General features: G+C 40.3%; 1 protein-coding gene and 1 long non-coding RNA gene across 2 annotated transcripts in view; one reads left to right on the top strand and one right to left on the bottom strand.

The window, feature by feature from the left end:
- The first annotated feature begins 1599 nt into the window (after window positions 1-1599).
- The window catches only part of LOC306820349 (transmembrane protein 132C), a 261260-nt gene continuing 240147 nt past the window's right edge, over window positions 1600-22712 (top strand). Inside the window, exon 1 of the mRNA XM_079338168.1 lies at window positions 1600-1999. The gene's annotated coding sequence lies outside the window, so the exon portion shown is untranslated. The remainder of the gene's footprint in view (window positions 2000-22712) is intronic.
- LOC306834408 lies at window positions 6461-7151 on the bottom strand. Its single transcript, XR_013780488.1, has 2 exons — window positions 6569-7151; window positions 6461-6534 (listed from the first exon to the last, which is right to left on the bottom strand). It is a non-coding gene; the product is annotated as an uncharacterized lncRNA (long non-coding RNA).

The raw sequence follows: 22712 nt of genomic DNA, 5'->3' as shown, positions 1-22712 counted from the left end.
CCCTTAAAAATAATAATATTAAAATAAATTCTTCATACTTGAAGAGTGAATCTCAATTGTCTGTCAATAAAAGCTCTAAACACTATTCTGTCATCACTGTCATCTACAATGCATTAGAGTCTTATTTGAACACCATTTGAGGAATCAGACTTCCTGGTGTGTTGCTCAGTTGTCAAACGTTTATATTCTGTCCTCTTAAGATGCAAGCAAGTGTAAGAAGTATGTATAAATGTTAATTATTTCAGTTGCATGTGCAACAGAGCTGTTATTATGAGGTCTTTGCTTTTTGCCCTCTGTCACCTCCCACATCCAAATTAGTTTTGTAATTAGTGCAGAACACCACTAATAGCTCACATTAAAACTTTGTTTCATGTATTATATTAGAGATCTGAGCAAACAGACAGGAGTCTGTCTGACCTACTTCACAAATTAAAACAGCCTTAAGTAATGTCTTTGTATAACACATAAAGTCAGTTTTAGGTCTTAGTAAAGATCTGTATCTTTTCTTCAGGTGTTTATTTAGCTGTCCCAATTCTGCACATTCAGAGACTAAAGGAAGGAGTTGCACCTTAATTGGCATTAAAAAAAACAACATTCGAGCCCATGGAAGCAGCTCCATCTGATGCAGCTAAGTTCTTCTTCTCAGTTTCTCAGACTGCTTTCATCAAACCGCAGCAGAGAGAGAAGAAGGAAGCTGGAGACACAGAAGAGAGAACATCAAGAAAAACATGGGAGGAAAAAAGGAAGGAAGAGGGAAGAGACAGAAAGCGAAATAATCAGGTGATGCAAGATGGCGCAGTTGAGAACAAGGGGAGAAGTTTAGAAGAGGGTAAGAAAAGGAGTTGTTTTATAATTGAAGTCACAAATATATAACAGTCGGCTGAACACCAAGAACATTTTGACTTTTCTCCAATTCCACCTGTCAATCTTGCTGCCTTTTTTAGTGGGATTGTTGCACTGTAGGTGGCTCCCTGCTTTGAGAAGAAAACTTGCTAACAGTCACAGCTTGATTTTTGTTCAGTTCCTGCATCAAGTGTGTGTGTGTGTGTGTGTGTGTGTGTGTGTGTGTGTGTGTGTACTCTTCCGGTTTAACTCCCTGTAAATCCTTGCTCTTTGACAGTAGGCTGTAGACTTAAGAAAAGAGTAGGCTACAATGTGAGAGACTGTTCAAATAAGTAAGAGTACAGGTTATTGTTTCTGTTTGAAAATGTTTGATGAGTGTGATTCATTTAGGCTCTATGTTTGAGTTACTTGCAACACTTTTTTAAAATAACAGCAAATTAAAACATTTTTTTTCTGAAAATTGTTACATACATTTTCAGTTTGTAACATCCCAATGGAAATTTAAAAAGATTTTAGAGTAAACTGTGCCCATTTTTCATACCATGGGCTATATACAGTGAATGTAGGCTATTACTGATATAAAACATTAAACACCTTCACTATTTTCAAACTGCTTTTATGCCATGTAAACTAAACTAAAAAAACGGTTTTGGTTTGGTTACCTCTAGCCAACAAACGTAGTATTTTATATTTAAGCTATTAAAAGAAGACTAGACTATTAATTTTAATAATTAAACATCAGTAGGAAAAGTCCTTAACCACCACTTTGTCTATTCAGTGCACCACCCAGATAGCCCGCAATTAAACCCAAATCAAACACATGCAAGATGCTGCTTGACCCACAGGTGTTGGAGCTAGCTACATGAACATGCTAAATTTATGTGAAACTGCTAACACTGGATCTTCCAGCATGGATTAAGAGCTACATGTTCTACTTTTCTGTGAAAATGTTCCAATAACGTTTATAGTTGCGCTCAGAAAGAGACGGGGTCAGCTCAACAATGTTTGTTAACTTTTTATGAGTTTATGGGACTGAGTGCCGGGCTGGTGAAAAACTGACAGTGACGACGAGTGGATGTATTAATGTGAAGTGAGAATACTCAAGAAAGAAGAACAACAGCCAGAATATGAAGGACCCTTCCTTTCAGCTGCACAGGTGAGCACAAAACACATCTACAACAGCAGCAGCAGCAGCAGCAGCAGCAGGCAGCAGCAAGCAGCAGCAGCAGCAGCAGGGAGCAGCAGCAGCAGCAGGCAGCAGCAGCAGGCAGCAGCAAGCAGCAGCAGGCAGCAGCAGCAGCAGCAGCAGGCAGCAGCAGCAGCAGCAGCAGCAGCAGCAGCAGCAGCAGCAGCAGCAGCAGCAGCAGCAGGCAGCAGCAGCAGGCAGCAGCAGCAGCAGCAGGCAGCAGCAGCAGGCAGCAGCAGCAGCAGCAGCAGGCAGCAGCAGCAGCAGCAGGCAGCAGCAGCAAGCAGCAGCAGGCAGCAGCAGGCAGCAGCAGCAGCAGCAGCAGGCAGCAGCAGCAGGCAGCAGCAGCAGCAGCAGGCAGCAGCAGCAGCAGCAGGCAGCAGCAGCAGGCAGCAGCAGCAGGCAGCAGCAGCAGCAGCAGCAGCAAGCAGCAGGCAGCAGCAGCAGGCAGCAGCAGCAGCAGGCAGCAGCAGCATGTTAAACTGGACCAGCTGTTTTGCTTTGTTTGTCTGTGGTGGCTGCAGCTGCTGAGGAGTTTATTAGGCTGTGTTAAAACGTATTACATGTCTTGTTGTCCCTCTGGTCGGATTTTATATTGTTTATTTTTCCTGTTAAAGTGGCAGTTATTGCATTTCATTAGCCTCGTATCGGGTGTAGCCTATATTGTATTTAGGCTAAGTTGTGGTTTGGCTTTGGGTTGTAACCTTATTTTTTTTAGTGAGGTTATAGTTTTTGTGAGGTTTTAATACTTTTATTTGGAATATGTTTACTTAAGTAGCCTACAGTATATCTTCATTTTCTTGCTTTGGGTAGATTCTTCGTCATTGAAAAGACAATTCTGAATTGAGAGGCAGTAGCTTAAATCTCCTTTTTGATTACAATAGAAAAAAAAATTGATACCCATGTTCATACAAGTAGTCTATAAATGATAACTGACAGAATGAAAAGTGCCTAACTCTAAATGTTTTAGGTCCCCATATTTTTGTTTAAATGCACATTTTTTACATCACATGACAAGACCAGCAAAAGTAAGTAATTTCCTCTATAAAGTAGCCTATGTATTTATTTATTTTAGTTTTCACTAATTATATTTATTGGTGATAGACATTGAACAGGCAAATTTTTGAAGTATGTTAACAAAGATGAAGACACAACAAAAGGATACACAAAATAAATATCCATCAGCATCTAAGTCCCCATGAAGACATGTAAACATATTTTCCAAGTGAACTCACATAAAGTAGGCTATAGTTTAACCACAGCTAACATCTACACGTCCATGTATTTTTGGGTAGAAGATATATCAATATTCATTTAATGAAAGACAGCTTGTCACATAACTAAAGAGGACAGCGAAAAAGGGCTTTTTAAAATCACATCTTCACACATTAAAACACCCTGCAAGGTATTGCATTATGTTTTGGGGGGCACACACCAAGGGGCCACCCATACACTGTAGTTGTTGTAGGAACTAAACACGGGTGAAGGATGTGAACTAAAGGAGGCCATGGAGACAGACACAGCAGGTTAAACTGGAGAAAATCTTGTTTTTAAATTTTTAAAGAAATCTCTATGAATGTACATGCATGCCAGTCTGCATTTACAACCGTCTCATAAATACGATTGTATCCCAACTCCTGACACTACTCGTTGGACTTTAAATAATGGATCCACTCAGAAAAGGAAGTCTTGGTCCCATGTTCTCTTTTCTAACCATCACCAATCTAAACATGTCTTAGTTCTGAGATTGGTGGATCGTGCTGAAAATACAAAGTTGTGTTATTACAAATTACAAATACAAAAAATCCAACCTAAAGTTAAAGCTTCCTTTTAAATCCTTTTCAAGAAATTGTCTTGAAGGGAGTGATAAAGACCTTCACAATCTTAAAGTCTGTCATGCTCCATGGGGAACAAGTCTAATAATGTGTGAATTATTACATGAGTTGAATCTTCCCATGGTTCAGTCTGTTAGCATCCACATTGATTGGTGTCCTTGATTGTGTGATCACATTGACTAGGAGAGGGGATGCAAGTCAAGGAGAAATATTAAACACAGAGTTAAGAACTCACACATACCTTTTGGAGGCATTGCTGTCTGTTTTTGTTCATCAGGGTCAGTGGATTACACGGGGATAAAGTGTGTGTGTCCTTTACACACGTGTACACACTTTCACATGCATACACACACCATATACACACACAAAGGAAAACACCTTTTTCAGGGTTGCTGGATTACACGGATAAGGCTCGACTCTTGATATTGACGCATGCAGAGACTAAACACACACACACACACACACACACACACACACACACACACACACACACACACATTTTACGTTTGCTCAGTAAGTACCTACACAAACCCATACTCTCAAATAGCCCAGTGTTTGTCTTACAAAGCCAGGCCAGTTTATTCTTCCATTAGACACACAATGTTCAGCTCCAGTATTGTACGATCTTTGGTGTCCTTGGTTTGGTCTTTTAATGCTAACAACATGTTATTTAACTCTAATAGATTGGGGTTACTCAAAATACTATTTCCTGATCTTAAAGGACTTTTTTCATATGTAGACTGATTTTATAGAAGTCAAAGGGTTTGGCTCGAGTTTGGCTTTTGAAAGTTGGCGTCATGGTTTTAAAGCGGCCATGTTATGATGACAGGGTTGATAGATTGTTGCTAAATAGTTGCTTCCCTCTTCTGCTTGACAGCCTGTACGTTGGTGAACGTAGGATCCAGGGCTCCAGACTAACTTTTCTCACCACCGTCCCAGAACCGTCCCGAAAAACAATTTGAACCGTCCCGAAGTGAATTTGAACCGTCCCAAAAACAACGTTTTGCTTATCTTCTCTAATTGTTAGTAGCACAATAAAAACGCCATTAGAATGTTAAGGAGATAAAAAATAATATTTATTATATACTGTATATATAATATAAATATATAAATAAATATAAATAAATATTTGATATAAAACTGAGGACACAGAAAGTATCAGAGCGATACAGGGGCAAAGTTAGTTACAATATAAAACACACTTCAGCTTATCGAACATGTAATTTCAGTAATTTGATACAACTATAACAGTTATAGTTATTTGAAAACAGAACAATATGTGCCCCAGAACTTCACAAAATGCCCTCAGTCTTTGTACGTAGGTCTTCGTGCCCTGAAGCCACTACTCCACCACTTGGTGACAGCTTTCACTGAGTCATAGTGTTGTGCAGGAACAGAGATTTGCAATAGGCTGTTGAGCATCTCATTTGACAGGCAGGACCTCCAGTCTGACTTGATCCTCTTCATGCTAGAAAAGCCACGCTCACAGCAAGAAGAGCTCATGGGGAGGACAAGACCTATCTCTGCCACCACCTGCATGTGCTGGAACTGGCCTTCCTTTCCTATGGCACCCTGTATCAGACGCTGCCACAGCACCTGGGAATTAATCTTGAGGTCAAGCCACTCTTGCCGAGCTGCCTCCATTGATTCAAAGTCCTCACATACCACAAGTAGTGGATGGAAATGTTCCATAAAGACATTCAGTTCAGCTGTGCCAAATGTTGCCAGATCAGTGGTGTTTTCTGGCCAGTTGGACAGGCCAAAGAGGGTGGAGGTTGCCTTCAAAACACCAGTCTCCAGACTCTTGAATCTCTCTGACACAAATATTTGCATGTTGCGATGTTTTCAGCTGTTTTTGCAATTAAATTGCGGCAGGAAACAAAAATTTCAAAATAGTTGCGATTTTTTTTTTCATGTCAATTATTTTCTTGCACACACTTTGATGTGATTGAGTGATATTTTAACCTGAGCAGAACGATTTACTTTGTGAATCATATTCATCTGCCTCAGTCAGTGACGTCTCCCTCTCACTCGCACACACACACTCGCACACACACACACACACACACACACACACACACACGCTCCATGTCTGCTGGGTTAAAAAACGATCTCAAATATTAAACGTGCAGTAAAAAGTGAAGGGGCAGTGTCAGCTACACAGTGGCACGTTGTCAACAAACGGTTGTCATGGAGACAGGACGGACCTGTAGCGCTTCATGCTCACTCTCCAGATGCAGTGCAGATAAACAGGAAGGGAGTTTGGTCCGTGGTCTCTAAACTTTGGTGATGTATAGCTCGCCGTTTTCGCGGGGGACTATATTTCGATTGGACAAAATTACAAAGTCGCCCAGAAATCGCGGGGATTGGTTGAATTTGCGTGAATTATTGCGATGAGACTTAATAGGTGTGATTAGCTCATGTCTCCATCCACACACACTGTTTTTTAAGTATTTGAACAAAGCTCAGCTTCCAAAGATGTTTTCTGAACAAAGCACACGTAAATGTAAAAACCTTGTGGTTCACATTGTGTACTTTGTTTTAGAGACCTTTCTCTGTTAAAATATAGAAAGACTACTTATTTCACAACTGTTTTAAATGATTAATCAAACTTGTATTGAAATTTGTGCCAAATCTTTAATTAATTCCGAATTTATATGTGGGAATAAACTGGAGCGTCCCGGAGAAAAAAACCCACGCAGACCCAGAGTGAACAGGTCAAGTCCTGACGGGCAGAAAGCAGCCGGCTTCAGACTGTCAGGACTCTACATGTCCCCACTGTGCCTGCTTGGCCTGTTACAGCCAGTGTGTCGGGGGAGCTGGAGGTTGGGGAGATGATGGAGAGGCTGAGGTGGTCACATATGGAGCAGCATCTGTTTTTTTCTGACGCTTGTATTGGCGGTGATCACTTGGAGTGAAGACCCTTTTGAGCTTCCTCCAAGTAGAGATCTTCTCCTGCTCACACAGTTTTTCCTCCTCTGCTGCAGGTTTAGCGCACAGCTCCATACTCTCCTCAGGTTGAAGCCTGATCTCCTCCCCTTCCTTCTGGAGGCTCTGAGCCCTCAACAGTTGGGCCTCCTCTTGTTTTGGGAGGTCTTCCACCTTCTTCTGCAGCGCCTGACTTGTCTCCTTCTGTGTTCTGAGTCCAGAGGACAGGTCAAGACAGCTGCTCTTTAACACCTCATCACTCAGGACCTCTTCCTTCATCCCCTCCGTCTCCTGCACCAGGGAGTCCTCCTCTGCCGCCGGTTTGGAAGGCAGCTCAAGACTCTCAGCTTGAAGCTTGAACTTCTGCAGCGCTCCACTTGACTCCTTCTTGGGTTTAGCGAAGTAATCACGCAAGTCTAATTCAAGCTTCAGGTGCTCGATTTCATCTTTCAGAGTCTTCTTCTCTTTTTGGCACTCCAGCCTGTTAGCTTTCTCTACCTTCAACTTTTTCTCCAACTCCTTGATGATCTGGAGGTTTCTTCCTGACCCGGCTCTGTTCAGATCCTTCTCCCTTTTCAGATGGTTTTCCATCCGATTCAGTTCGATCTTCAGGTCTGCGATCGTCTGCCAGTCTGGTTGTTTGGAGGACCGCTCAAGACTCTCCTCATGTTGAAGCCTCATCTCCTTCAGTTCTCTCTGGAGGGTCTCAGCCCTCCACCACTGGGTGTTCTGTTGTACGTAGAGGTCCCTCACCTTCTTCTGCAGGTTCTCGTTGGTTGCCTCTTGTGCTGCCAGTTTGGAGGACAGCTCCTGACACCTGCTGGTCATTTCCTCCAGCTGGTTGTTTAAGGTCAGAGTTTGCATGGAGGTCTTGATGCCGCTGCCGAAGGATTCTTGCAGCTTTGGGCCACTTGAGTCTTTTTTCTCTAGCTTCAGGTGCTTCATTTGGTCTCTCAGCGTCCTGTTCTGTTTTTCACACTCCAGTCGTCGTGACTTCTCCTTTCTCAGATGGGTTTCCATCCGATTCAGTTCACTCCTCAGCTCCACAACCATCTGCGAGTCCATTGGCTTTCCCAGAATTGATGGGGGATAGGGATCACACTGGTTTTCCCAGTTCTCTTCTTCCCTCCTTTGACGGGAAGTTTGAGCTTCCCTGCGCTGGGATCTGTTGTACTGCATGACTGTTTGTAGGTAAAGCAGGGTCTTGGATGTAGTACTTTGTGTAGTTGATGACGAGTCTATGAGTGTGTGAACTGTTCGTCTCTGACTGAGTGTGTGAACTGTTCGTCTCTGACTGAGTGTGTGAACTGTTCGTCTCTGACTGAGTGTGTGAACTGTTCGTCTCAGGCTTGATCCGTGAACTGAAGAAGCTTCTGGTCCGAGCTGGTATTTATAAGATTCTAAATGGCTTTGATGTCACAAGTTCCAGAAGAAGCTTTGAAGCTCTTTATTTTCCCCAAACATTCTATCACCATGACAACATAACATAACATTTAAATCAGTGCTGTTTAATTCAACATGGCCGCCCCCAGCATTAACATTAGACATAACCCGACGCTGATGGCTGAAATAAAAGGACTTGGGCCTCCATCTTTTGGAGCTTACAATGGAAACTTCATTGACACACACACACAGATTGAAATGTATTTGATGTTTTGTTTTTGTTCGACGGATCATGTGACCTGTTGTGACCTGACAGACTCTGAGAGCCCACACAGAAATGAAAGTGCGTGGTCAGATCCACAAATTGCTCTTTCGCTTGCTGTGTGTTTTGCAGGTGATTGGACAGGTGTAAAGATTGTGGAGACTCTTGCACGTGTCACTGCTTTGTAAGGCTGAACGATTTATCGTTTTCTGATCGAAATCGCAATTTCAGAAGCCGCCAAAGCCTAGCTTGATGCTAACATCAATGAGAATTTGAATAGGAATGCTAGCGGTTAGCATCGCGAATGTATCAATTGTTGTTATCTCACATTGTAACCTTATTAAACATACTCAAAAGAAACAATGCAAGATCTGAACATGAAATGACGCTCACAGGCAAATGTTTCGGTCGTATGGCTAGAAGAAAATATTGAGACATTGTTGGCTTCTCTTGTTGTATAGCTTCTGTCAACTAAGTCACCGACGGCAACCCCAAAGGCACAAAATATATCAACACTCATGACCAGATTTCTGTCAAACTGACACTAAAAACAAGAACGTCACACCGTCTGTGTGTTTCTTCTAATAAATAAATCTGAAATCAATTCTTAACTTTAGTTTTCATTCTATTAATTTAGAGTTCTGGCATGTAAAGTTTTAACTGGTATGATGTAATTTCCTGTCATGTTTGTAAATGTTACTGTACATTGAGAACATTGCACAAGCTTGAAGAAAATCATGATAAAAATCGAAATCGCAATTTCTGCCAGAAAAATCGCAATTCAATCTTTTCCTAAAATCGTTCAGCCTTAGCCTCAATCGAGTGTCAGATTATCAAGCAGATTTCTCTAAATATGGCAGAACATACAATTGTCATATTCTACAGAATAATCATTAAGACCACAGACTCAATTATAATACAAACTCTATAAAGCCAGAATGGAAAACTGTTGGCAAATCTCAATCACACTTCTTTTTGGAGCCATTGACTATAACTATAAATGGATGAAGCCTGTGTGACGTCACCCATCTGTCACTGCAGGGGGCTCCATGAGGACAGTAAATAATCAGACGAATGACAATTTGGTTCCTAGGCTGTAGAATTGCCAATTACTGCCTTAAAAATTGGCATTTTGACACAAGGTGTGTACAGTATCTGACTTTTGGTGCTCTCAAAACCAGCTTAGCAGAAACTCAAAACTGTCTTTGCTCTTCCACATTGGCTTTATTTTTCAACACCGGAGGTTGTAACTTGTTTGGAGCCAGTGAAAACTCCCCCAAGTGGTCATTACAGACAGCCTATAGCAATTTAAATGCCTGTTTTGCATTGGCTACAACGCTGAAACAGGATCCAATGTCAACTATTTATCCTTCACAAAGAACATTTATTATTGTTTGAGTTAAATTTTGTTTTCACACTGCCCCCTCCTGGTTGGTTGAGTGAACTGAGGAGTATAAGCATGTGAGGTGTTACTACCACCAGATCTTTTAAGTGCCATCGAGAGGCAGACATTATCTGTTATCTAATACATTGTTGCTTTGGATTGGACACTCATTTGTCCTTAAGTATTTATAATTTTGTGTTCTTTCGTGTCGAGAGGCAGAATGTACGTTTTGAAGTTGTTGCTTTTAACAGTTCCATAATACATTGATAGTTAGCAGAGCCTTAAGCTAGCAGCATGATTAAGCATGTTAGATTCGCTAATTGTTGCTTGTGCCATGTTTTCTGTTTGTTATTTCTAAATTACTTTGCAATTTGTGCTTTGTTGCAGTTTTCCAAAAAAGGAAGGAGTACTGTGAATTCTTCAATAATAAACAGGGAAAGTTACGCCTTGTAATTTTTTGGAGGACTTACACCTGACATGTTTTTTCTGTATTTAAAGCTCTTGTGTGTTTTTCATTGGACTGTATGGGCTTTGCATCCACATTTGGTCACATGTGCCTATTGAAATTGAAGGGGAGCTAGACTATCAGCAGCAATGCAAATTTTATTTTATCTTTTTAAAGCCTTCATCTGCTTGAACAGGCTGACAAAATGCAGACACGGTAGAATAAGGAATGAAAAAAAAACCCTCACTGAGGCATTGAGTTTATGTCAACACTTTGTTTTTATGAAAATGGAATAGTGAATGCATTTACTAGTAATCTAGCACTTTGAGTCAGACTTTATACTTGTTGTCTTGTATCAGTAATAGGTAGAAAACATGTTACTTGTTGCATACAGACATGTACAAGAGACGGAAGGCCATTTAGCTAACACATACTTTACCTTCACTTCTCTCTGCAGACACGCAGACAGGCGTTCTGAGACAGAGGCACACATACACACTGTATGCTCCTCTTGCCTCCAAGTACGCTGTATTCAGAATTGAGTGTGCTGTAATTTGGCTGAGATATCATTATTGAAAGTCTTAATATAGCAGCGGTTATTAATCCGTTTTATATAACACATCGTAGTCTCACTGTGGGAAGATCCTCACCTCAGCGCTCCAAACGGGATTGTGGATCGATTGCATCTCCATCTAAGATATTAAAGCGGACTAAAGAATCATCATGCGGGAGTGTTTTCCATCGCTCCCAGGAAACTGAAAACTTTATGGACCTTCAATATCACAACTGATACTAATAAGCTTGCAGATGATACAACGTATTAACAGCTCATCAAATAGTCGGCTTATGACAGCTCTGGAATCAATTTAAATCCTGATTTCGTGAGACGGCACCGCATTGTCACCTCTAGTTTTATACTCTGTTGATAGATTTCATTGGTCACCGATCAATGTCTCTGATAAACATTGGTCTAACAAGAAAGTTTGAATTAATTTTGAATAAAATAAGAATAAATAAAAAAGTCCTCTGAATTTGGTACAATACAACATTTTCTTTCTGAAAAGTAAAACTTGCAAAAAAGATCTTTAGATTAATAATAAAACATCAATTTTGGCTGTAATCCCTCTAACACCGTGTCCTTACAGCACTTGAACATTATACTGTATGTCATGTTGCATTAACCCGATTTGGACAAGGTGTATCTAATTGTTGTGCCTGTCTTGTTTCCATGTCTCTACTCACCTCTCTCACACAGCCGACCTCACACATCTTCACCCTCTTTTCCTCGATGACCTGCTGTGAATTTATCCTTACCCTCCTCTTTCCAGGATTATTTTGAAGGCCATCCTCTCTGCTCAATCTTTCTAATACAGGCAGAGCAACAGCTCTAATTGGCCCTGAAATAGCACAGGAGAGTAGGATGGATCGGGGGGTGGAGGGATGGTCATGAAGGCTGGGTTTAAGGTTTTTCCATAAACCTCCACATCTGAGGGGGGCAGGGAGCTCTGCGGTCCCTTACTCCTCTGGTTTCATGGATTATGTGTATAATTAATATTATGGATGTTTATGTGCACTCCAGGTACATGTGTTTAATATAAATCAAGGCCATGAAATATGTTTCTGTTTATTTGAAAAAGGGAAAATTGATGGTTACTCTTCCTACTAAGTCATTTCGGTATACTTTCTAATTGTCCTTCATTATAAAGTTAATCTAGTTTTGCAGTTTAACTTTTTTTTTAAAATTATTTATTTTTTAGGATTTATTTGTTCTCATGAACTTCTTTGCTGTTAAAAGGCACAATGCATTCAGAAGTGAATCATACCAGTCTCAGTGATATGGTTTTAATTCAAACATGTATTTTGTTGAACAAGTGATTTGGACAGAGACCAGTTATGTGTATCTGATTAAGTACACACATTCATGCTCCAGCTGACTGGTGACACTTTTTATGAATGCAAAAGTGTTTTATTTAGCACATAACTTTTTTTTAAAGTTGAGTGGAACAAATAGAGCATTGATAGAGAAGCCTATTAATGATAAAAAAAAGACACTGTACTGAGTCGACTAACATTTAATGGTTGTTAATCCCCCCCCCACAAAAAAAAACAAAAAAAAACTGCCAGCTGATATTGTTAGCTCTCCCTGCCCTTGTCACTTAAATTGCAAGTACATTAAGCCAGCACTGCCACAAAGTGTGATCCTATAGAGTTCAAGTCATTCATGTCACGACAGGATACAAAAAATTAGAGAAAAAAAAAGATTAGTGCAAATTTTTAGTCAGTAGAGGAGGAGGAGCGGTCTGTCTCACTGTTTATGGCGCAGCCACACAAACTGTTGGATGAGGATTTATAGTGTCACAGTTGTTTTGGAAAAGTTATTGTGGACATTGAAATCCAACATAATCTACATTGATCTTCCATTTCAAGCCCAGTAACTAAATAACAATGTTATAACAGCACGTCGTATTTTTAATTCAACATACATCACTGAAAAATACTGTGGGAGCAGCCTAAACTAAGAGCGACAGGTTGGTTGTCCAATCATGTGGCTATTTTCACTGACAAGCTAACCAACAGCCAGCTAATTAACTAGCTGGCCGATAAAATAATCACACATTATCCTGCTGTCAATTTATCCAATCAAATCTCATCAGCTCATTAATCTTCTAATTTGTTATCTGCTCCCAACAAGCTCTGAACTACACACATCTAATTAGAGGCACAAATGCTATCTGAAGTTTCCTAACAAAGACTGATGAGCTCCTCGTCTCCTCATGCACGCCTGCATGCAAACAGCCTCATGCATGTATACAGTCTCTGTGTGTGTTGCTAACATCTTAATGATGGGGTATTTTGCTGTAAAAAAACACCCAGAATTAATAACTGTTTCTACACCAGGAAAAGGTTGTCCATCAAAAATGCTGGTTTCTCTAAAATGTCGGGTGAACATATTAAACTTGCATTGAATGGGCATTTAAAACAGCTGTGAGAGACTGGTCATTTTTTTTGGTCATTTTTAGTGTTACCTGTAAGATGCATAACTGTAATGTACTCTTTTTAAATCAAAAGGTCACGTTCTTCTCCTTTTCAGCAAGTTTGAATAAGTCTCAGATCTTCCCAAAACAAAAACTCTGATGCCTGTAAACCCCTCTATTTCAGCCCTGCTCAGAACAGGCTGTTTCTGTGTCTGTAGCTTTAAATGTAAATGATCTGTGTCTGACCACGACCCCTCTCTGGAAGGTGACGTGGCTTTGGCTTTCATGCACCATGCCCAGTTGTTAAATGTGATGAGGCTGAACAAACACCTAGCAATGGGAGTTCTACCTGTCTGGGGGGAGGGGTTACTTCCCTTTGTGATGTCACAAAGAGAAAATCTCCAAAAATAGAAAATCTGTCCTGTTTGAGCAGACATTTTCTGAAAAGTGGAGCAGGCAAGAGAATTTGTGTCAGGGACACATAACTGTGTGACCTTTTAAATATCATTCTTACACTTTATAAAATCAACATCTTGCAGATTTTGTTTCAAAAAAAGACGAGTTTACTTGTTCTCCGCCCCTTTTTGCAACCTGCTACAGGTTACATTCAGAGTGAAGAGTTTGTGTGTGTGTGTGATCACAATATTCAACATTGAAGTGCAAAACCGAAGTGAACTAAACAAACATTAAAGAGTAAATGGTTTGAAAGCTCGGAAATCATATTAAGACCTTCTTCTATATGCTAAGGAAGAATGCACGCTGAGTGAGAAGGTTGTTTACACAAATATTTGTTCATTTATACAGATTTTTGCGAAGTGTTGACTGCGAATGATTGTATCGTAGTAAGAATTACATTTCCATTTGATGCGCGACCCCCCCCCCCCTCTTCTTTTTTGAAGAGCATACACACTATCACACACCTGTGTTACACACTGTATAACATTTTCTGTCCCAGGAGTGAATGCTTCCTGTTGTGTGTGGTCAGATGAACTGGTAACCTCACTAACTCACACACCTACACACACACACGCACACACACTTGAACACAATAGCTTTCTCTGATTATTCATAACAAGCTGTTGCGCTCTTGGTCCGGGTCCAGGTGTTTGTGTGTATGTCTGTGTAACACAAATTAATAAATGAACAGGTTGGACCTTAATCTAACGCCTCTCCCGCCTTGTTTTTTTAAAACCACCGAAAAAGTGAAACAGCAAACCATGAACCTGTTTCTTTTCTCTCTATCGCTACTCACTCCCCTTTCACACACATCACATCAATATGTATCGTGTCGATGCACCAACAGGTGACATAAAACTAACTCACAATAAGGAGCAGAAAAGACGGGATAAGAGAAAAGCTGCGTTGTGTTTGTCTTTCTATATGATGTGTGCGTCTCCATGTGTGAGACGTGAGACAGTCCAGTTGGCTTCAGGACGGTGGCAGCTTGCCCGCCGCAGCTGTGCCGGTTTAACGGCTCTTACTGCAGGATTAGCGGCTCAGTCTCAGCCAGGCTCGCAGCGTTGTCAGCGGCGATCCTGTCGCAGAAGCAGGCAAATGACAGAAGTGTCTGTCTTTCTCCAGTAAACACTCACTAAGAAAACAGAAACCTCTTTGAATTTGCAGGAAAGTTTTCTCATAACTAGCTTCTTTGACATGCGGTCAACAATAAATAAAGAAAACAGAAATTGGAGCAATTAAAAGACGTTTTGCATGATTGAAACTTCTGGTTGATTTGCAAAGAATATCAACTTTAGACTCCTACCGGTCAAATAAAGCTGCTGTAGCTTTTCACTGCTGCTGTCATTTTCTGTGTACCATACATGTCTTTTTTTTAATTAGATAAATATAAATCCCTTGTTCATACCTCAGCCCTTTAATTCCTGCACAAGAGCTTATTTTAATGCTCATTTTTAAGTACTTCAATTAGTTTTTCCATATTTGGAAACAACCTTTTCGATGGACATGCCACCCTTTGTTTTTTAAAACGCCTCGTCTTACTTCTTTCCTACTTTATTCTTTATAACCTAATAATAAATCTCTGCCATAACTTACAGTATTTGAAGAAAGATTCTGTTTTTGTGTTTTCTAAACCTGAAATATAATTGCTATTATTGAAGAAAAGCAATAACATTCAAATCCATGGGGAGATTATTGAGCTTCAGGATTCATTTACCAAGTGTTGTCATCAGTTTTTTTTCTAATTGACTCACAAAATAAAACAAAATAGTCACAACATCTAAAATGTAAATAAGGCTTGACCGCCTGCTGCCTGCTTAAGTCACCTGTTGTTAACAGATTTTTGTACGTTTTGAGGTTTTTACTCAATTTCAAAGAACTTTTTCTCCTTCAGGTAAACCAAAGTCATATATTGTCCCAGACTGAAAAATAATATATAATTATATATAATGTCATTTAATTTCTTCAAATTATTTTATGACACAAAACACATTTATTACAGAAAATCAAAGAACATTTAAAACAAACTCACATTTAATATAGCTTTCCAACTTTATAAATGACAGTTATCAAAACTCTAGGTATACACAAAAATCTAACCAAAAGCTAACAGAACATCTGGAGCCCTGAACCTTGTTTGCTCAGGTTGTCTGACGAGGCGTGACCAGGCGCCACGGTAACGACACACACCAACAGCTCGTTAGGCCATCGTTAAGCTCGTCAGCTCGCTATGCTATTCTCCTAATGAGGCTGCTTTGAGGGGACTGAGCTGTGGAAGAGCTATGTGGGAATGTGTGGTGTGAATGCAGCATGGTTACACGTGGCCTTGGAATGATAGTGCGAGGAATAAGAATGGTGCATGATTTAAAAAAAAAAAAAAAAAAAGAATACAGTGGTATGTTTTCACTACTTTAAAAACTTAAAAAAAACAAACAAACCCTCGGCTGAAAACGCCTGTCTGAGCAATAAAGGAGCAGACAGGTTATTATCAAATCAAAATACACAAGAAGAGATAGAAGACAGAAGAAAAATTGATTTCTAATCTGGGAGCTGACAGAGCTGTCAATCAATTTCACAGCCGCTTGAGATGGATATAGTTATTCTTCTTGATCCGATGACTCGCAATCTGTGCTGGAATATCCATGTTTTCTAAACATAAGCTGCAACGGAGTGAGTGGGATCTTGTCTCTGGATTTTCTCCTCTAACCAATTCAGTAACATCAACTTTAATTTCACACGTACAGAACTTTAGTGTCCATCATCTGCGTGCACAGTTCAATGATATTGACACTGTGGATGATTGAAGTCTACCTGCTTTATTGAATAAGGACAGATTCTGGCTCCATTGTTTCATGTAGTCATTTTATGTTGTTGTGTATTGGTTTTGTGTTATCAGATTAGATTAGATGACTTTATTGTCCACCGTGGTGGAAATTTGTTGTTTTTAAACAACAAATGCTTTCTCAGGGTTTTTGCTGATCCAATTTCTTACAGATGGCTTTTACCTTTTTTTTTTGGGTGTACATAACTTTTCTCAATTTGGTGTTTGTTGCTGTGATTTCTTCTCAGATACAAATGTTCATGCTCGGAACATGTTTGTCGAAAGAGGAATGAGTCCATGGTTAAAGACCATGCTGAGAGAAAGGGACCAGAGTACCGAATCAGAGAGACTCATTCGGTGCATTTTACATACTGTATGTTTAATTGGAGAGGGTAGTACTTTATGGTAGTGGAGATAGGTTTCCAAACTTGGAGATCGACAAAGAAAAACACAAGTTTATGGTGTAAGATGGATTTATTTATTTATTATTTGAGTTCTGCCAACCTGAGATCTTTCTTTGGTTAGATGACTTTCTGAGACACCCCTAACAAGACAGCGTTACTTTATGTCAAAATGTGGTAGGACTAATATCTGAAGGGATGTTCTCTCTTCTACTAGCCTGGTCACTCTCTCTGTTTTTTTTCTTTTCTTTTCATCATCCTCATCCTTTTAGCCTCAGCCGCTGTATCAAACCGTACAGAGACTTCTTTTTAAAACCGAAGGCTTGTGTGTAAATTAATGTCTGGAGCCGTAAGCACTAATATCAAGATGACCTCGGCTCAGATGTTGCATAAAGTTTGATGTGTTTGTTTGGCACTTTATGATTTTTTTTCCCGGCAGACTTCGCGGACAGGGGGCTCCATCGTCTTGACTAATATCCCCTTTGTCATTCTTGGTGGACCCTAAACACTCCCACACTGCTCATTTCACTCGTTTCGTGTCACTCTGTTTTCCCTTCAGAAGGAATCTAAAGGTTTATGTCCCAAACATCAACAGATCTGGGGGCGCCTGTGGGTCAGTAATAGAGTCTCCTAACTAGAAGGTCAGGGGTTTGACCCCCAGCTCCTGCAGACACATGATGACGAGTCCAGGTACACAGTAATACCTTTTTGAAGAGTAAATTGCTGAAGATGTGAGGAACTTTGCATCAAGAATGACCTCTTATTATCCTGGTGTGATACACTATCTTTTCAGTCAAACACTTTTAAGTTTACAAAGGACCCTCATGTGTTCTTCAGTTAAAGATAGATCTGGGTAGGAAAGCACTTTCTCTTATCTCTAGAATAATTTCATGAGGAGTCAACACTGTAGATAAGATAATAGTGGAGATGATTCATGTGGAGCAACTTTCAAACACAAGGCTGTGATTTTTTTTTTTAGCTGAAAGACCTGCCAAAATATCTGTTTTCTAACTTGTTGATGACTCATTTAATGAGTAATCAGTTGACAGCTACAGTATAGTGTAAAAGGACATAATAATGTATGTGGCACTTTATTCAAAACTTTTGTTTGTGATAATTGCAGGATTATTTTTTTTTTGAGTGGGGGGTGAAGTGGTCATCTCAAAATAAAAAGGTACGCTGTTTGGTCCCCAGCTCCTGCAGACTACACAGTGAAAATTGTTGTGTCCAGTGTGCGTGTGTGTGTGTGTGTGCGTGAGAATAGTTATTGTTGGTGTCATTTTAAATGGATGATTGGTCCCAACATAGAATAGAATGCCTTTATTGTTATTATACAATTGTACAAGGTGTAATTGGGCGGCAGTAGCTCAGTCTGTAGGGACTTGGGTTAGGAACCGGAGGGTCGCCGGACCATGAACCAAGTTGGGAAATTGGTTTGGTATATGGAGAAGTGCCAGTCAACTTCTCAAGCACTTGAGCAAGGCACCGAACCCCAAAACTGCTCTGTAGCGCTCGCTGTGGGCACCCCTTCACTCTGAGACCTCTCCATTAATGCACGTCACTAGGACCCTGTTTGTGCACGAGTGTGTATTTAGGCCTACGTGTGTGTTCATGTCCATTAAACAGAGTGTAAACCGAATTTCCCCCCGTGGGATTAACGAAGTATAAATTATTATTATTATTATTATTATTGGCTCCACCTTAGAGTGCTAGTTGCCTTTAAACAGTTTTGTGCTCAATTATGTTTGTTAATGAAGATGTTTGGTTTTTTTTCTTTCAGTGTATGCTGAATGAAACGTGGCCAGTTCCACACGAACAGAAGTTAAGTTGAGGTTAAGTATGCAATGATTGGTTTAAAAGTTACTTTTAAAGGGGGACGTTTTGCAGACGAAATGACAGAGGAGAAGGTCTGTGTGATCTGGTTGTCCTCCAGCACTTGCGCCAAGCATGGCTATTCACTGGCTTGGTGCATTTCTGATAAGAGTGAGCATACATGGAGCGCTGCCTCTGTGCTGCTCTCTTTTTGACCTGTTCTGGGTGTAAATGTGTGGTTCTGTGTCTATTTACTCGTGCCTCTTCGTGGCATTGGAAAACTGTTTTCATTGGTGTTTGGTGTGTGTATGAGTTTTCTCTCTTTTTTTTGTGCCTATGTGTGGGTGAAGCTGAACAAATAAAGCTAGTTTCCTCTTTGATTGTGTTCACAGTGTCAAGCACTCACTCTGTAATTAGCACACAGACAGCCATCTGTCCAAACAAGCAGCTCAAAACAGCTCCTGTCCCGCTCACTTTCCCTGCTATCACAGCATCCATCCATCGCTAACTCTCTCGTATTTGCTCGCCCTTCCCTCCATCTGCCTGTCTGCCTCAATCTCTATTCATACAGCTCCATCTCTCTCCAACTCCACTTCACTACCTTTTTTATGTTTGCTCACTTTCCAGCTCCATCTGTCTTTCTCCTTCCCTTTTCTTAGCTTTCTTTGTTTGGGACCAAAAAGTCTTCACAACTTTATCTAAAAGATCTAAACGGAACCTAATAGCTTGAACCTTTTTCAACTTTTCCTTGCACTTAATACATGGTTAAACAGCGAGGAAATACTGTTACACACTGACATTTCTTTTTTTTTTTTTCTTTTTACCAGAGAAGTCAACTGATGGCACAAAACTGAAAAATCTCTCTCTTGACATCCTTAAATCAGTGGGACCAATTACCGTCATGTGACTGTGTGACTGGACTAACCTGTTCAATATCTCAATGGTTAGGGATGAACCTTAATGGTTTAATGGACTTGTTTGAAGAATCCCAACCCCAGTCCTGTTTAGTATTTTTTCCTTTCTTTTTTTGTTTTAAGATTTGCCCAACATGCAAAAGAATAAGTGAATTATAAAACTCTGTGTTAGAGTATTATATTCTGTGTGAGTGTTTGTGGTCTTATTGTCTTTTGGTCAACTCTAATGAGGTGGAAGTAGAAGATTATCATGAATTGTACTTCAACACTTTATTGCACTTTAACTCAGAGAAGACACTTTAAAGATTTGGTTTTGTAATTATCCTTAGAAACTCGGTTGAAGATGCAACTCAAACTACTAATTAAAGGTTTAAGTAATTAGAGCTTGAACCTTAATACGACTAAAAAGTCATTTTCTTGTAACCGTCAAACCTCTGTGTTGCTGCTCAACAAGCCTGTTTCTTGTTGTTTTTTTAAGTGCCCTATCATTCGCTGATTGCTGCAGCAAATTGATACGTCTATTGTGAGTGCAGAAGTGAGTCAATGTGCGCCATTATGGAGGAAAGTATTTCTTAAGTGTGACATGAAAAACTGTGAACAGGAGCCAAAATATCACTTTTAATGACTTCAGATCCTATTGCAGGCTTTGATACACACACACACACACACACACACACACTCACACACACACACACTCACACTCACAGGCTATCACAATCACTGGGGAAATGATCCAAAATGACAATATTCTTAATTCAGAGTGTTAGGGCCAGATTGTCTTAGCCAAGTGTGTGTGTGTATGCTAGTGTGTGTTTTTGTGCTCCTGTGGGGGACAATCACGGTGAAATGAGTGTAATTAAGTTGCCAGTTGCAACGGGCTTCTGCCGAGAATTAATATTTGCTGGCTGTGTGTGTGTGTGTGTGTGTGTGTGTGTGTGTGTGTGTTGGATTATGTGGGTAAAAATTGATATTAGCATCTTCCTGATGAGTCACCTCCCATCCCCTCTCAGGTGGCAAACACTGAGGCCCCCTGGGTAATCTGCCCAGCAAATTGGATGTTTTTTGTTTTTTTTCTCGAATTGCCATCCTGTTCAGGACACTGTTAGTCCCAGCATGTGTGTGTTTGTGGAAGCTTTTCAGCTGAACGCGTGCGTCTGTCATATGTTGAAATGTGTGATATGTCTCTCTCAGATGTAATCTCCGTTTGTCCCTGAGCCCCTTTTCGATTGTTTTTGTGTTTGTTCATGAGCGAATGATCGATTTATTAATTCTCAGAGGAAATTTTCTTTACAACACCGTGCAATCAAACAAGGCAGTACTGATAAACTCACAAACATATAGGCGATCACATGGCTCACTTTGTCCAAAAATCCCTCAGCTCATTACCAAGGAGTAAAAGCTGACACAGTAGACGCACACTGAAGCAGGAAATGTCCATCCTCTGGCCTTTTTCTGACATAATTTTGTCAGCAAAACATCTCCATCCAGTCACATAAAGGCAGACCATGTGGATGTCTCAGCGAAGAGAAAACTGTCAATCAACCGTCTTCACAACCTATTGGATTTGACATGTGTCAAAAGCTTTTCCATCCACTCGATGTTTTCCTGAATCAAATTTTTTTATGCATTTATTTTTTAAACACAGATACACCAAGGCAAAGGCAATTGAGCTTCAATGAAATAAGTCACAATTTTGCAGTATTTGTGAAGTTAAAGGGTATTGTTTTGATCATCTCGCCATAACAGTAAATTTGTAAGAAGGAAACCCCCCCCCCCCCCGAGTTGTCTTCTTCTAAGCAGACAGTTTGAAAAGCAGACAGTGTAGGAACAGATAGAGAATATTTCTCGGCGTAGGTTGCACTTGTTGAATCATAGCGTTTGCAAGATGTAAGGGCAGCATTTATGTCGTCTGAGGGGGTTTTGCATATTTGAGGAAAGAGGACAGTAACATTAAAATCTCTGAATCAGCAGTGGAGAGTGTGTTAGGACTGTCTTTGTTTTTCCAACAGTAAATAAGATTGAAGTAAGACACATTGACAATGCCTCTTTATATCCCTCACTCTGTCAGCATGCCTGTGTGAGCACATCGATTACACGTTAGAAACGGGAACAGAGGGAGAAAGTGTGTGTGTTTGTTTGGATGCTTGAATAATCGTCAGAAACCTTTTTTTCTGAGACCTACACTGAATCTCTTGTCCAATAGAAGTACGTCTTTGGGAGTTCCAATGCACACACTATTGTAACTGCACAATTAGACAGATGGGCGGATAGAATAGTATACCCCAACGGCAGACGCAGATTAGATTAAACACCCACAAAGGTTCATTGTGGATATCAACGTGTGTGGACAGCAGGCCATCAAGCTTTTTTGTTTTATTTTGTTTACAAACTTAAGGCACAGAAGCATGTGAACAATAACATGAATTTTGAGGGATTTTTAATTTAAGTCTCTGTGCGGCGTGTGAACAGGGGCTTGTCCAAACTTTCTTGACTGGGGTGGCCTGACTGGAGCCCTGGCTTAAACAGGGGTGGCCTGAAGTATGATGTGTGCACAGGCTTGCACAAATAAATATCCCCAATAAAATCTACTTTTATAACACAATAGCATGCGTTCAAAGTCACCAGGTAAACTACTTTTAAAGTACATGCAAACTCCAGTCTAACTCGCTGTGTTTTGATCCTGACACAACGTTTGTTCATTGGGTTACGACAGTGAGCGTTACTTTGACATCCTCTTATCTTATTCAATAGATGCGCAAAGTCTTCATTGACAATTTGAAGTACAAACAAAAGCAAATATGCTACATTGGTATGTTAAGGAAACTTACTTGCAGGCTTTGCAAACATGTATGGAATAGTTGGTTTTAACATAAGTCCCGCCTCTTAAGGATAAATAGCCAATCACAGTTGAGGAACTTTTTGGGCTGGCAAATCACATTTCTAGGGTGAACCATGTCAGCCCTAACCCCCCCCCCCCCCCCCTTTGGACACGCCCCTGTGTGTGAAACGTGTCAGAGACTTGTCCAATGTGAGGTCAAGGCTTTGATGACCGCTTCAGTCAGTGATT

Source organism: Symphodus melops (assembly GCF_947650265.1).
Source record: "Symphodus melops genome assembly, chromosome: 1".
NCBI lineage: Eukaryota > Metazoa > Chordata > Actinopteri > Labriformes > Labridae > Symphodus > Symphodus melops.
This window is presented reverse-complemented; position numbering and strand designations above follow the sequence as displayed.